At 40.9% G+C, this 14,108-nt stretch overlaps 1 protein-coding gene across 7 annotated transcripts in view; it reads right to left on the reverse strand.

The window, feature by feature from the left end:
• LOC136437819 (protein virilizer homolog) overlaps positions 1-14,108 on the reverse strand; it is a 99,077-nt gene that overhangs the window by 26,288 nt on the left and 58,681 nt on the right. The gene's annotated exons all lie outside the window — the stretch shown is intronic.

Raw genomic sequence — 14,108 nt, forward strand, 5'->3', positions numbered from 1 at the left:
TCGGGAAAGTCATATTTTGCTTGGATGCAATCAGAGGAGTGAACTGGAGCTAGAATAGGATGGATTCCAGGCTACTTCCAACCGAGCGCCGCCTTTGGCTTGGGAGTGGTTGGGGGAAAATCTACAGTCATAGGAAGGGCCTGAATGTGTGACAGGGATTTTTCCCACAATTGAAAATGGCTGCTCCTCATTTACTGACAAGAAACTCATGGTGTAGTTTCCCCTTTCATTTCAACCAGAACTCCAAGCTGGGAAAGTCTAGAATTTCATGGGAGGATGAGTTCCGAAATTTTAGATTTGAATCAGGCTTTCAATTAAAATGACAAGTGTATTACTGTGGTAAGATTTGACTCTGGCATCCTTATTTTTTTAGCATTGTCTTACATGACAATTGACTCAAAGAGGCCAAAAGTCTGATTTACTCTTGCAGGTCTAGAAACAAAGAGTCATATGTGTCTTTACTTGCTCTGCCTACCTTATGGGAAATGTTGATTACTCTCTGAATGGGTAAACCTCATAACCTACTGACTCTGGCTTATCACTGTTTACCACAGTTTATTCAATTCAAACCCCTTATCTGTAACTGAAGGTAGTTTTTAGGTCAACCTGACTTGAGTTGTGGTATGAATTATTGATCCACTACTGCACATGGTACAACTAGTATCTCACAATCTGCCTACACACCATCTTTCCTTGAGGCTTACGAAATACCTTTCAATGTTTTTTGTGTGTTTATCCGGGTATATATGAATATATCCTCCATTCCCCTGAAGAAATCAACACCCTTAATCCATCTGAGTTGACCTCTCCTTGAAAGGGCATGGGAAACACTTTTAAATCAAAGGAGTTGACCGTAGGCAAGTCATTGAAATGTGTAGGATGTGCAAAGAAGATCAAACAAAAGTGAAGGGAATATCCAAAATACAGGAACTCGTATGAATTGAAACAAAGAAACATTAGCAAGAGACATACAAAAGTAGTTTAGAAACATTTTGTTTAGGTATTAAGTTACAGAGTATCTAGAGCAGGAATGAGGAATGCACACAAAAGACTATTTTCGATCCATACGAAAGTTTGCTGTCCTTGGTGCTGAATGATGTACTGTTGTATTCAACTTGTCTGAAAGGATAGCTGCTTCTTACACTCTTAGTAGCTATTCCATTATCAGACTCTAGAATATAGCCTGGCCTTTCTCACCCTTCCTAAGTGGTCTCCCGGTCTTATATGACGTCACCCTATTAATGATCAGCAACAAAATACAATTCTTCAACCTTCCAACCCCAAATCTTTTACATCCTCCCTTTTTGACAGGTCTGGAGTAGATCTGGACAGTAATACAATTTCATCCTCCATCTAAATTGATGAATCTGTGACATCAAAAGCCCCTTGTCAGATATCTGCCCTAGTATAATCCTATTGGGAAATGCCTGGTACTACATAGAGGGAAAGACAGCCTTTCTAAAGACAAAATAAGAGGGGGCATGCCACCAGGCATGGTTCTCAAATTGATTTACATAACTTAAAGGTAAATAAGATTTGGGGTTGATAGGCCCTAAAATTGAATTACATTGCCCATCCATTTTCAGTAGAAAAAATTCACAATGCCTCTGGGGGGCTGTGAGATCTACAATGCAAAAACGAGTAATCGTATTTTTTAGATTCTGCAGTTTAGTTTTTAGACCTTTGCTCTCACAGGATGACAATGATGAGTGGATATGTGGATTTGTTGTTTGGTGTAATGTAACCAGCTGCTGGTGCTCTGCGTGCCTGCGAGCTTGTGCATTACACCGAAGGGCGATTATACCGTCTATACAGATACAGAAGTTGGTACATGCTTCATTTCACACTAAATACCACAGAATTCAGCAATGCATGTTAAGTAGTTGCTGATCATGATATAACAACAGGGTTTCAAGACAATCAAACAAGGGTGAAGGAAACATCCAAAATACAAAAATTGGAAAAATATAATTGAAACAACCTTGAGCAACATCAGCAAGAAACTTACAACATAAGTTCTAGCTTTGAACATCTAAGGCAGGCATGACGACTGCAGAAGAAATCCAAGAAAAGGACAACCGTGACTGCCTGGCATTTTGAAATATTGATTAGTTCTTTTAAGACTAGTTGAAAACCAACAGTTGACAGCTAAACGTCTGAGGCACTACGTTGAATATGTATCTGAAACATTCATCCAAAATATGAGTGCATATGAGGGCACGGAATTGCATCGTGCCAATTTCATACTCCGCACATGTACTTACAGAGCAATGAATTTCACTAGATACATCTCACGTTTTCAATTATCAGAGACACTCTTCCTTCTGCGAGTCTTTCCTCGGAGACTCTATCGCCTGACAAAGTGCTGCGCATCTAACTTGTGACAAATTACCTGTCACTGAGCAGTAATTGGTCAACGTCAAGCTTCCTCCCGGGCTTATACTGGTGAGACAAAAGTACCCAGGCATAGCGGAACCAAGCCGTTGTACCAGAAGGATGAGTATTACTCACAAAGCCATGCCCCAACGGAGGTGGGCGCCCTATGACTTCTCATGTCATGGGCTTATCCGTACCACTAGCTATTCTACCCGCCGTAAAAGGAAAACGTCCTAGGGGAGGGGGAAACGGCCCCGGAAACCTAATAGAAATAATATCTTCTCTCTTAGAGCAGGGATTGTATATAACGTCCTTGCTTAGAGGGATCAATATTTCAGTTTAGCATGGTAATGCGGTTTTCTGCAGCAATCCCCACACTGAAACAAAAGGTTTTGTATGTGCAGCGGAGGGGAGAAGGCATATAAAATCAATAGCAAGGTTGCATGAAGCAGTGGAAAGGACACTAATATACATGTCAATCAATAGTGCTCTTCTGAACAAGTTACGGTGAAGATGGATGGGGTATTAACCTCAGCGCCCAGTGTGATTTTGTGGTGGCATCCAGTTAGCTTCCCAGGAATAAAGTCATAAATATTTTAAACGGCTTTATGGCATTGCTCTTTTGAGTTACTACAGGAATATGTTCTGCACATGGCTGATAGAGTGTACATGAGATGATTCACTTGAATCATCAGACTAAATCCTAATGAAATCGCACTAAATGCTGGTGAAATGATACACCTTTTAACAAAATGTCATTGTCTCCATCATACAAAGCTCAGTGTCTCTTAACTTCCCTGAAATCTATTACTGAATACGTTCTGCTGTAATGCTTTTTATCTTTCCCACAAATGCCTTTAAAAATTAAAGACAGCTTGTGGAAACTTAAGTCCGAATTTCCTATCCTTAACAAATACAAACACTTCCTTCCCAGTTCTGAATGTTGGATAGTATTTCTTCAACTGTATTACAACTGAAAGGTTTACAATGGAATCTGATCCAAGAAGACCTAGAGACACCACCTTTTGTATTTCGATTATTTATTCATGGCAGTATCATCTCTAGTTGTGACTCTTAACCAAGCTGGCTACATGTAGGTAGTCTTGAGGTTAGGTTTGTTGAATTAGAATCTAAAGGTTCTGAGTTCGAATCCCAGCAGGTCCCAATGCTGTACCCTTGGGAAAGGCACTCTACACCTATTTACTACATGTAACTCGACTCAGGCAAAAAGCAGTACCAAGCTTTGGTTAGGGATGTCCTCTCAGATGTAATGTAAAGCCGGAGCACATTAAAGATCCTGTCATATAATAAAAGAGTCCATACAAGTGTAAGCAGCTTGAACCTACTGTATCAAACTGATGTGTTACACCAAAAGGCCATTTACCAGTTATTGGAGACAAACAAACAACCAAGACACTCTTCTGTAACTTCAACATACACAAGTAGTACTGTACTACAATGTACCTGAGGTAATCTGTAGATAACAACTGGCACAATTTATCATATGTAGGCTCCTGATGAAAAGGAAACATTCTGACAGATTTAGGCACACTGTTCTGCAGGGCAATTAATCAAGTAAGAGATGCTTAGACATCTTGTCTGCCTATCAGGGTTCTTTATTTCATATGTGTGTTAAACTTCTTTAGACAAGAGTTGGTATACATACATGTACATTTTGTATTCCCCATAGGGAAAAAAGGAAAATTTGCTCCTGAAAACATTAACGGGGGTTGCCCTACCTTAGGACGCGCCCTAACTTAGGACGGGTTTTTTAGTGATCTTGTTATGCATAAGTACGCCGTGTTTGTGTCCACTGATTATGCTCATAAGGAAGATAAATGAACCAAGTCCATGCACATAATTTTTATTTGCATTCAAAACATATGTGTACATATTCATTTCTTGGTTTGTCGAGAATAGTATTTTGACGATAATGATGGCAACGCTGAGTAGAGGGTCACTGCGTACATGTAGCTAGACGGCCCGACACCTAAATATACGACCTGTGCCAAGCAGATATACAACTATCATACACATAAGAAATATAACTTCATAAAACAAAACAAAATTGGGTCTTTAAGTGTTTGTTGAGAAGAAAACCGACCAAAGAAAACAACGTAAACATCGCTGCTGTCTGGCAACGTTGTTTTCCCGCCATTTTTGGGGCCGCGATGGTGGCGGACGGCGATTCAACGCATAGCTTTGTAACGCTCTAACATGTGATTGGTACCGTCTATGAAAAGGAAACTGAATACAGCTATGGCGAAGATATTTCCCAATAAGTAGACGGAGTATTGTTGATGTAAGCGGTGTCGTTTTTTTGTAATGATTTTGTAAGTCGGGTCGCATGCAAGACGTACGTCGGGCCGCGCGCAAAGTGCGTAGTAGCCCATTTCCCGCCGAAACATGAGCTGGGATGCGCTAGATATAGCCCTTCTCACATGACGTTAGAAGTGCACACAGTCAACATTTTCCGGTCAAAAGAAAGCTATAATATAGCAGACTTCAAGGCTTATTTACATTTTCCTAACTTCATCACCAACTTCCGAAGAGAGCAAAATTACCAAAGCGTACTAAGTTAGGCACACTATCTGGCGTAGCACTAAATCAGAAGATACTTTCGTGTAAACGTCTCACAGCGTTTGCCGCTTGTAACTCGGAGCGTGAAGGGCCCATGAACAGTATGAATACATTTCTTGTCCATTTATGTTCTTTAGATGAGTGTGTTCAAAATTCATTCATTAAAACATGACCATTCTCTGGCAACCAGCAATGGAGCGCCGTGAGTTCGAGCGCGTAAAAAAACGTCCTATGTTTGGGCGACTCCCGTTAGGTCCTGAAAAATGAGGGCACTGGTAATTACAGCATAGTAGATGCAAATCACAGCATAGGGGCCTTCTACGCTCAAATGCGCTGGCCAGAACCCTGCTGTTGGAAAATGGTTCTCAACGATGTAATCACTAAGATGTCAGCAGTCGACCCCCCAAACAGACTAAGGTCGATAGGTTTCTGCTACGGTCTGTCAGGTAACCAAAAACACAATTTCTTTCCTAGGCCTTACCCATCATGTAAGAGGATTTTAGAAATAACTACATCCTTATTGCCAAACTTGCGACGTTGCACTATGACCTAATCATATTAAGGTCATCTAGGTCAGTAGCAAATGGCAGGCACTCAGGGCTTTTACTTGAACCTCACCCCCCCTGAATTGTAAAAGCTGTCACTCACTCATGCTGAGAGCAGCAATGCTACAGAAACAGTGTAACGCTGTGAATCCCCCACCTCTGCAAACACCTCTGTAACATAAACTCTCATAATAACGCTGGGTATCTGGCTTAAGACTGCCACATCAAAGAAACTGGTGAATTTAAAGAGATCTACTAATGGATCATCTTTGAGTCAGTAATCCCCGAGGTATGCCCACTTCAGATATCCAGGTGTTTTAAGACATTCTTGAGATGGCCTTGATTACACATTTATTTCAATGTGGTAGTCTTAAGCCCCCCTCTCACTGGACCCGCGACGCGTTGGTGACCTCGTTGCGTCCTCGCTGCGTCCTAGATTGAATTCGTGGTAGCCTTGACTTTACAATGGGAATACCATGCAAACATACAAGTATGACTGAAAAGACAACAAATCACACAAAGCAAAAAAGACTCTATCTATGAAATTCATTTAGTGCGGTGTCAAATTGCTCGGTCGCAGCGAGGTCGCCAACACATGGCGGGTCCAATGAGAGGGGGGCTTTAGGTTACCCTTCAGAATTCTGAGCGTGAATGTTACAGCGCAGCATAAAGGCACCATGCCGAGGTGACAATATTAGCAAAGACAAATTTCTCCTGCCAGTCTAATCCAATTAATGAAATTCTCTAGAACACATGCAGTCGGATAAATATGACGTTCGTCAGGTCGTATATCTCCGGGGGAGTTTTCGCAGTAGGAACGATTACACAAACGATATATCATCAGGTAATGCAAGTCTGCTGTTCAACCATCTCATCTATTCTGATAACAGTTCTGGAGCAGGGCTGACAACACGTATGATTACTGTACATGCATGACATCCTGTGGGTGGGTGGCTCATACGTCAAGGCTGTGTTTCTGGGCAATGCAAGGGAGCATAACAACTGAGTGGGGGATAGAATTTTAGCAAATTTGATGGGGAAATGGGGCATACTAAATGTAACGAGGGGCAGTGTTGGGAACACATATTCTATAGTGTTCAGCCATTGTTCCAAACAGGATCGGCCATTCAAAAATCGAACGGCCGATTCCTGGTTGGACGTTTCAAGAAAGTGATTTGTATGCCAGCAATCAAAGCGTACAGTCATGGTCTGTGTCCATCTCTTCAAACACTAAGGCTTCATGACAGTAAAAAAAAAGGTAAGACTGGCCAACTGTGGACTGGCATGGTCTGAGTAGAGGTCAATCTGGACTTTCAAATTTTGGCAGAATCTTCTGATGCCGCAAGTAATAGGTAACAGCGCCCCTGTTCCCCTGCTTAGAATACCCCTGCATTGTATGTCCCATTATGGACTTAACTGTGCAATCTATTGTTTAGATTCCCTGGATCTAATGAGTGATAGATCTAATTGTAATATATCACATTGTCAAGGTTTATATGAAGAGCATTCAACAACATAAATGCTAGCAATTTTATAATGATCAAGACTTAGTGCAATAGTTAGCTCAAACAGTTGTTATTAACTTCAATAATAGAAATGTTATTTATGATCATGACTAAAAATTGCGTTAATAGATATTTTAGGAAAGTGAATTGGTGTCTAACTCATAATTCAGCCTTTGGCTAAGAGATCTGCATTGAACTAAAATTGTTCAGAAAGTCTATGACTATGATACATGATTGTAAAAGATACTGTAAATGCAGACATATTCGCGGTGGTTTTATGTTCGCGGTTTTGCGGCGACCGTTTCACCGCAAACTCAAAACCAACTCATTTTTGTCCAATACTGTAGCAGTATGTGACTATAGCGCTGCCACAAACTTAAAACCACCGAGAACACCCCGTTTTCGCCTTAGCGCGAAATGAAAACCATGCAAACTTAAATAAATTCACAGTAGCACGACTCACTGGCTCTGATAATCTCAAATACTGCTCTGTACTCCTGGGATCGTTATGTAATCCCTGATGGCGCTAAATGATGCAGTAAATCAAACTTCGGTCAAGGTCGGCACACAAATTATGCGCTAATATAGAATCAGGAGCTATTACCATGTGACACATGCAGAGTCGAGAGCATTTCAAAATGTCTTATGTGGTGCTTATCGCCTTAGAAAGATTAATGACCATCACACCCAAAGAGGATGGTAATATGCCACAAGGGAGAGAGAGGTTGGGGGAAATGTCTTTTTATAGTAATGATAATAGTTTATTCTTCCTTGACATTTAAGTCTTCAGCACTTCACTAGCACAAATTGCATTTCTGTATAGAAGTTAGACATTTCTATAAGCCAAGCAGTGAGGCATAAGCAGTAGATTATGAAGTTAAACATATTCCCAGCAACAATACTTCATTTTCCCAACAAAAAAAGTGAATCAGTTTCAAGAGGATTGTTCCTTATAAAGAGGCAATTTTCAACAAACTATACAATACACATTTACATCAGGGCCCTACGACCATCCCTCAACAGAGACGGCGGGCGCTACAGACTTTCCAATACTTACGATCCACTACTTACGGAGTCACGTGTGCTCTCTGCATAACGTGACGTCACCCCAGCGGTGGATGGATCATTCCTTGACAAAGACCGATGTCGTACGGTCGAAAATTTGGGTAAGTCCAATTTTTGTGTTGGAAATTACAGTTAATACTCGTTTAAGAATGGTTTCTACCAACACAGATGAACTTTCAAGCTAATACACATACTAGTACATCATCTTACTTACCCATCTGTGTATTGTATCTAATAGCATTATACTGGTGCTATCTATTGGCACAGAAAATACCAACATATACTGACAATATTGCCTAGGGCACCAGCCAATTTTGTAAATTGACATTACTATCATAATGCCTATAATTTGCTAGAAGTTCAAAAGTCACAGTCAAAGCGATCAAAAACCTTCATTACAAAATAGTAATTAATTTCCAAGAGGTAGATTCTTCCCTATCCAAAAGATTATCAGACTTGCAGTCAGGGAAAACTGCCCTCAAAATAAATGAAAAAACATACTTCATCAAACTAAAGGGAAACCAGAGATATTGCTACCGTGCTACAAAACATGAATCAACTGTCACAGAACCCAGGAATCTCCAGAAAAATCAATCAGAGATTCTACAATTTGGAGTGAGACTTGAATTTTCTACATTATTTATGACTTGGGAGGCCCAACATACACATACTAATGGCTCACACATGCACATGCATCTCCAGCATAGCACTATCTGACTGTAGGAAATAAAGGAAATTTTTGCCAGGATTTGGACCCAAAGAAAATCTGTGCAATAAAAGAATAAGATGCAACAAGATGGTTTAGCATTATACTCACTCTTCTCCAAGATGACTCCACTGAATTGTAAGAAAACAAGCTTCCGTGGAACAGTGGCCTGGTCAGAGATGATCCTTACAATGTCCCTTTGTATTGCAAGTCTCGATGGAGCACTTAGCTGGTCTCAATGTCCAAACCCTATAGCCCAAGCAGTAAAGCTCAAGTGCAGTCAGTCAGTGTCTTGGAGTACGGCTGTCGAGCACAGAGTGTCTCTCCTTGCACTTGACTTAAGATTCTAAGAAATGCTGCTCACGTCAATCTCGGAAGACGAAAACTACCTCCTGTGTTTACAGATTCAGACAACCCCTCTTCAAACACTGTTCCTTACAGTACAAGCCGTGCCATGGCCTGTCAGGCTACTGGGGACTTCCATTTACAAAAGAGAAAGGTAATTATAGTATATATTAACCCATACACTTGCTTAAGGGGTTTGTGGCTTAGTTCCTGGCAACTATCAGTGCTCCCAGCAGAGCTCGAGCGGGCGGCACTTCTTTCTACGCTCTCACGTCAGCTCGCTCATTTGCTCTTTTCCCAGCCATCGAGCTGTCAGACCCATTCTGCGGTGATGGCAAGCTTAAGTTCACGTACCTGCGGTGAGAGAATTCAGATCAGCCCACTTGTCTCTAGTGGGAGAGCGAGGTCCCACACGATCTGTTGCCGTGGCCTCCAGCCATGAATACTGATAGCAGGATATATGATCAATCGAAAAGTTTGCCACTTACAGGCTTATTACTCCCCAACAGATGGGGATGGTGCCAAAATGCAACCCACACAAGAATACCGTGCAGATTGGAACAATTATACAAACTGTGGAAAGGGTCTCTTGTGCAGGAGCTGATAACACTTTTGAGATTCACACTCGGCACTACAAGCCTTGTGGCTCAACCTTGTGCCTTGGAGAAATCTGGCATCAGATCTAACAACTCCATCTGATGAGACCTACTGGCACTTTGGCAGCGAGCACAATGTGTCTAACGATTCTGATAGAGAGCTCAAGTGCCTTGGAGATGGAACTTGAGTGTTTCTTTTTTTGGCGAATTTGAATGGAACAATTGATATTTATGGCAATGACTGCATGCTTCACTCTAAATGCTTTCATCAACTGTATTCTATAGCAGAACAGATAGTGACAATCTTCCTACAATACCCGAGTACTTTTAGTTTGACTCAAACAGAGCAGAAAACTAACAGCTCTCCATGCTTTTTTTTCAAAACTTCACGGAAAGAGCTATTTCTCAGGATCCATAGGGACTGCAGAAACAACTGGCTATAAATTGCGTCAACATAAGCAGGCAGATGAAAAACCACAGCAAGCAATCTTCACTTGCAAGCCGACAGTTATTGCGAAACCTCCTCCTGTGATCAATTGCTTGCAGGAATAGTGATGAGACAGGCGGTATATTCCACGATCGACGCGACGGGTATGCAAAAGAGTGATGTACACTCTAAACTCATCAGTCTCCCGAGCAACAGACTCCATGCAGCGATGATGAACTATCATGCATCCATTGCTGCTGGGGTGTGAACATTCCTCAGCAGCACTCCAGGATAAAATCTACAGATTGATACACTTCTCCCCACAACCTCTCCTCAAGCCTCTTGCCTGGAATAGGAATGAATGAGGTCAACCTACAGTGAACATGTACATGTATGTCATCCAGACCTAAAAAGCCTTGTGCAACTTCACACAGGAGTAACTTAGAGTGCGGAATTCTTCTGCTTGCCAACCATCTCCTCGAGAGACAGTACGCAAAAGACGCCTTTAAATTCACGCCTGACCTGAGTGGCTCTTTGGCCTGGATACGGACCAACATCACAAAGAATCGATTTCTGTCTTAATCAATTTTCATACTAATCAATACTAGAATGAAACACTTGTGGACAGCCTGCATTCAGAATCACCGGAGAGGTAATAATCCGAAAAGCAACATGCAACCGAAGGCATCATCCTTTAGCTAAGGTGCCTACAGGGCATAGGGTTATGATTACAATAGTAAATGGGGGGGTATAAAGGAATTACACCAACGTCTACTAATACATGCACAACAGGTGGTCAGTATGTAGGCTTGCGGATGGAGGGGAGCGAAGTACCGACGGTACTTACCACCACACTTCCTCTGATGAGGTCATGTACGACACCTCCAGTGTCATTATCGCTTGGACCAGTCCTTCTCTGATCCGGGAGGGGGGTGGATGGCTATGCCGTTTTCAAACGAGGTGTTTGAAAGCAGAGCTTGCGTAGACTTACAATGTACAACATCAGTATAAAGGTAGCAAAAAGTAAGGTTATGAAGAGTAGTTGTTTCAGTTATGATACACAAGATATCGCAATGTCAAAATGGCTTGAGCAAAAAGTTGCGGATTGGGTCCCCCCCTCAACATGGCACCTTCCGAACCCTCTATCTTCTGAGTCATAAATAATGGAAGGCATCAAATCTAATCACGTTCCTTCTGTCAAGAGGGATTCGAAGGTGGGAAACATGATCCTTGCTCAGCAAGTGCGATGCACAAACTGTTGCCAGCTTCTCCCGAAGGATGAATACAATACAATCTGCAACACAATGGCAACTCAACAACAGCTTTGTATAACTGGGAAACAGTAAGTATCAAATATCTCCTCCTCAGATCATTAAAAGAAATCCTCTCAAAGTGTCAGATGAACAGTGCCTAAGTAAACACAAGGGAAATCCTATTTCACACACAATGGGAAGTTTGGAACTAAAAGGCAGGATTGCCAGAGAGAATCACTGTCTTGCAGAGAGCCTTTCCTTTATAATAGAGAATTGGAGCAGAAGTGATAGATGGGTGAGTAGAGGTCTCTTGACACATACCTACATTTTCAATATCTTTCACGCAACAGATATGGTAGTCATGAACGGCTGCTGTTTTCAAATAATGTCAATGATAATCTTAAAAAGTGAGCAATGATATCTTCTACAGAACGTTAAGACTCTTTGCTGATAACTGAGTGATTTATTCAACCAACATTTCGGTGACCATCTGTCACTTTCCTCAGGGCAATTCTGACTGGTTCACATTGCACTGCAGCACGGGGAATGCATCTATAAGCAGTGACACCTGATGAAACTATTCACAGCATATCTTCTAGAATAACAGTGCAGTATCCTTGCTTGAGTAACTGTTCTACAGTTTTGGATATTTGAATGAAAGCTCATCTGTGTTGGTATTTCGAATATTATCTTCCCAACATTGTACTGTAAATGCCTTTAAGTTTGCGGGATTCAATTTTGCGGTAATGGAAAATCCATGGCTGTTTTCAGTTCGTTTTTGAAACGAAGGGGTAGGCAGACCAAAGCCAGCATTTTCGGAGTGGGTTCAAGTTTGCTGGGAAGGGGTTATCAAAAAAAAAAAACGAACATTGATCCACTGCGAAAATATAAACATAAATATAAATATAAACCAGAAGTGTTTCAAGTACATGTGTATGGGTTGACTGCCACAACCGACTAACATGTATTACACAAAATCACCCATGTTGGCCCTGTTACAAAAATGTAATTGGATAATAAATCCCTGAAGCCCTAGATGTACTTGTAAGAACCATCCTTGCAATTACAATGTAAATTGAGCTTAACAGAGCCACTGTATAATGGTCCCAAAAGGCACTGTGCTTTCTCAAGAATTAAGATGGCTAATACACTAAACTTCTGCTTCTACTCACATGTAAATGTAATACATATAATGTCAAATGTCATTTTAAAGTTTTACCAGATACATGCACTCTTAACGTGAATTGATTTCACTTTTACATTGGTATGACTGTTTACTTTGTACCTACTTCTTTAAAATAGTCCAAATTGCTTTAATCATCTTAAGGGTAAAAGGCCTTATGTACTTAGCTACTGTAATTCCTTATAAAGTAAAATAAAGTGCTTTCATTACCTTAGGGTAACAAGCCCTTTTCACTGTCGATTTAAAACGCAAACAAATTACTTTTCAAACTGGGACAGGCTGCTTTCGTTATCCTTGGGCAACAAGCCCTTTTCTTTAAAGTTTTATCATTCCTCAAACTGAAACAAATTGCTTTTATTACCTTTGGGTAACTAACCGGTGTAACTCCTGACAATTCATACACACGTGCTAGAGCATCTAAGTGCTTGTGAGAAAAGTAAAACTTTCTGTTTGTTTCAGGTGGAAGGCATTTTGCTGTAGAGAAGACAGTAGATGACATGATTGCATCACTTTTGTTTGTTTGTTTCGCACATTACAAGCAGTTAATGCCTTTAGGCATAACACATTCAGTTTTGTACAGTAGGTGCAAACTGCATAAGACCGCAATGTAAGGTTTAACCCACTCATACCAGGATGGATCACTACTCTTATGGATAAGTGTCGTGGGATTTTTAACGTGTTTGACATGTACATGTGGCTCTCATCAAACATCGGGTCTCTAACTTTACATCCCATCCAAGAAAATGTCCCTAACCAAAGCCAGGTACTCATATCTACCTACGTTAAGTGAGGAAATTGGACTGGTGTAAAGAGCCTTTCCCAAGGGCATAACATTGGGATCTGCTATGGGTTCAAATCCAGAACCAGTTTAGAATCTAATATATATAGTCAACAACCCTTTAAGCACACGACCACCTGGCCACCTTGTGCTTAATATGGTATTTCGTTTTAGAGCCTTAGGGTACTCTATACTATAGTAGGATGTCTTGCCAAAATCTAAAGATGCCTCAAAGTTTTACACAGCTACTGTTTGACTGATCACCAATATGCAGAAGTCTTTGTTTGAAGCTCAGGCAAAAGTTTATATGCAATACATCACAAAACTCATCCTAAGGCAACACACATTTACTGCAGGGTCAGTGGCCCTGTCACGACTTACAAAGCAGTAACTTCAGTTTCCCTCAGGCAAGGAATAAAAAACATACCCCAACTACTTCACAAAGGTATACAAATGTACTTTGCATAGTGTACAGTGCGCTTTTTAATGGAAGGATTTACCAAATGCAGTTTAGGTAATAAACAATGTATTGTTTATGACACAATCACTGTGTAATCACAGTATTTTTTACAAGACTTAGTTATGAATAAGTATCTAATGTCTAAACTGGCCAGAAAACATCCACATTCATATCTTCAAGGGGTCTGTGTCAAAGTACTCAAAGCCATGCAACATATCATCTTCTTATCAACTCGTAACAACAAGGAAGTCATGGCTCCAAATGGCATGCAAAATAGGCACATGGGACC

This window comes from Branchiostoma lanceolatum, chromosome 7 (assembly GCF_035083965.1).
Source record: "Branchiostoma lanceolatum isolate klBraLanc5 chromosome 7, klBraLanc5.hap2, whole genome shotgun sequence".
Lineage (NCBI taxonomy): Eukaryota > Metazoa > Chordata > Leptocardii > Amphioxiformes > Branchiostomatidae > Branchiostoma > Branchiostoma lanceolatum.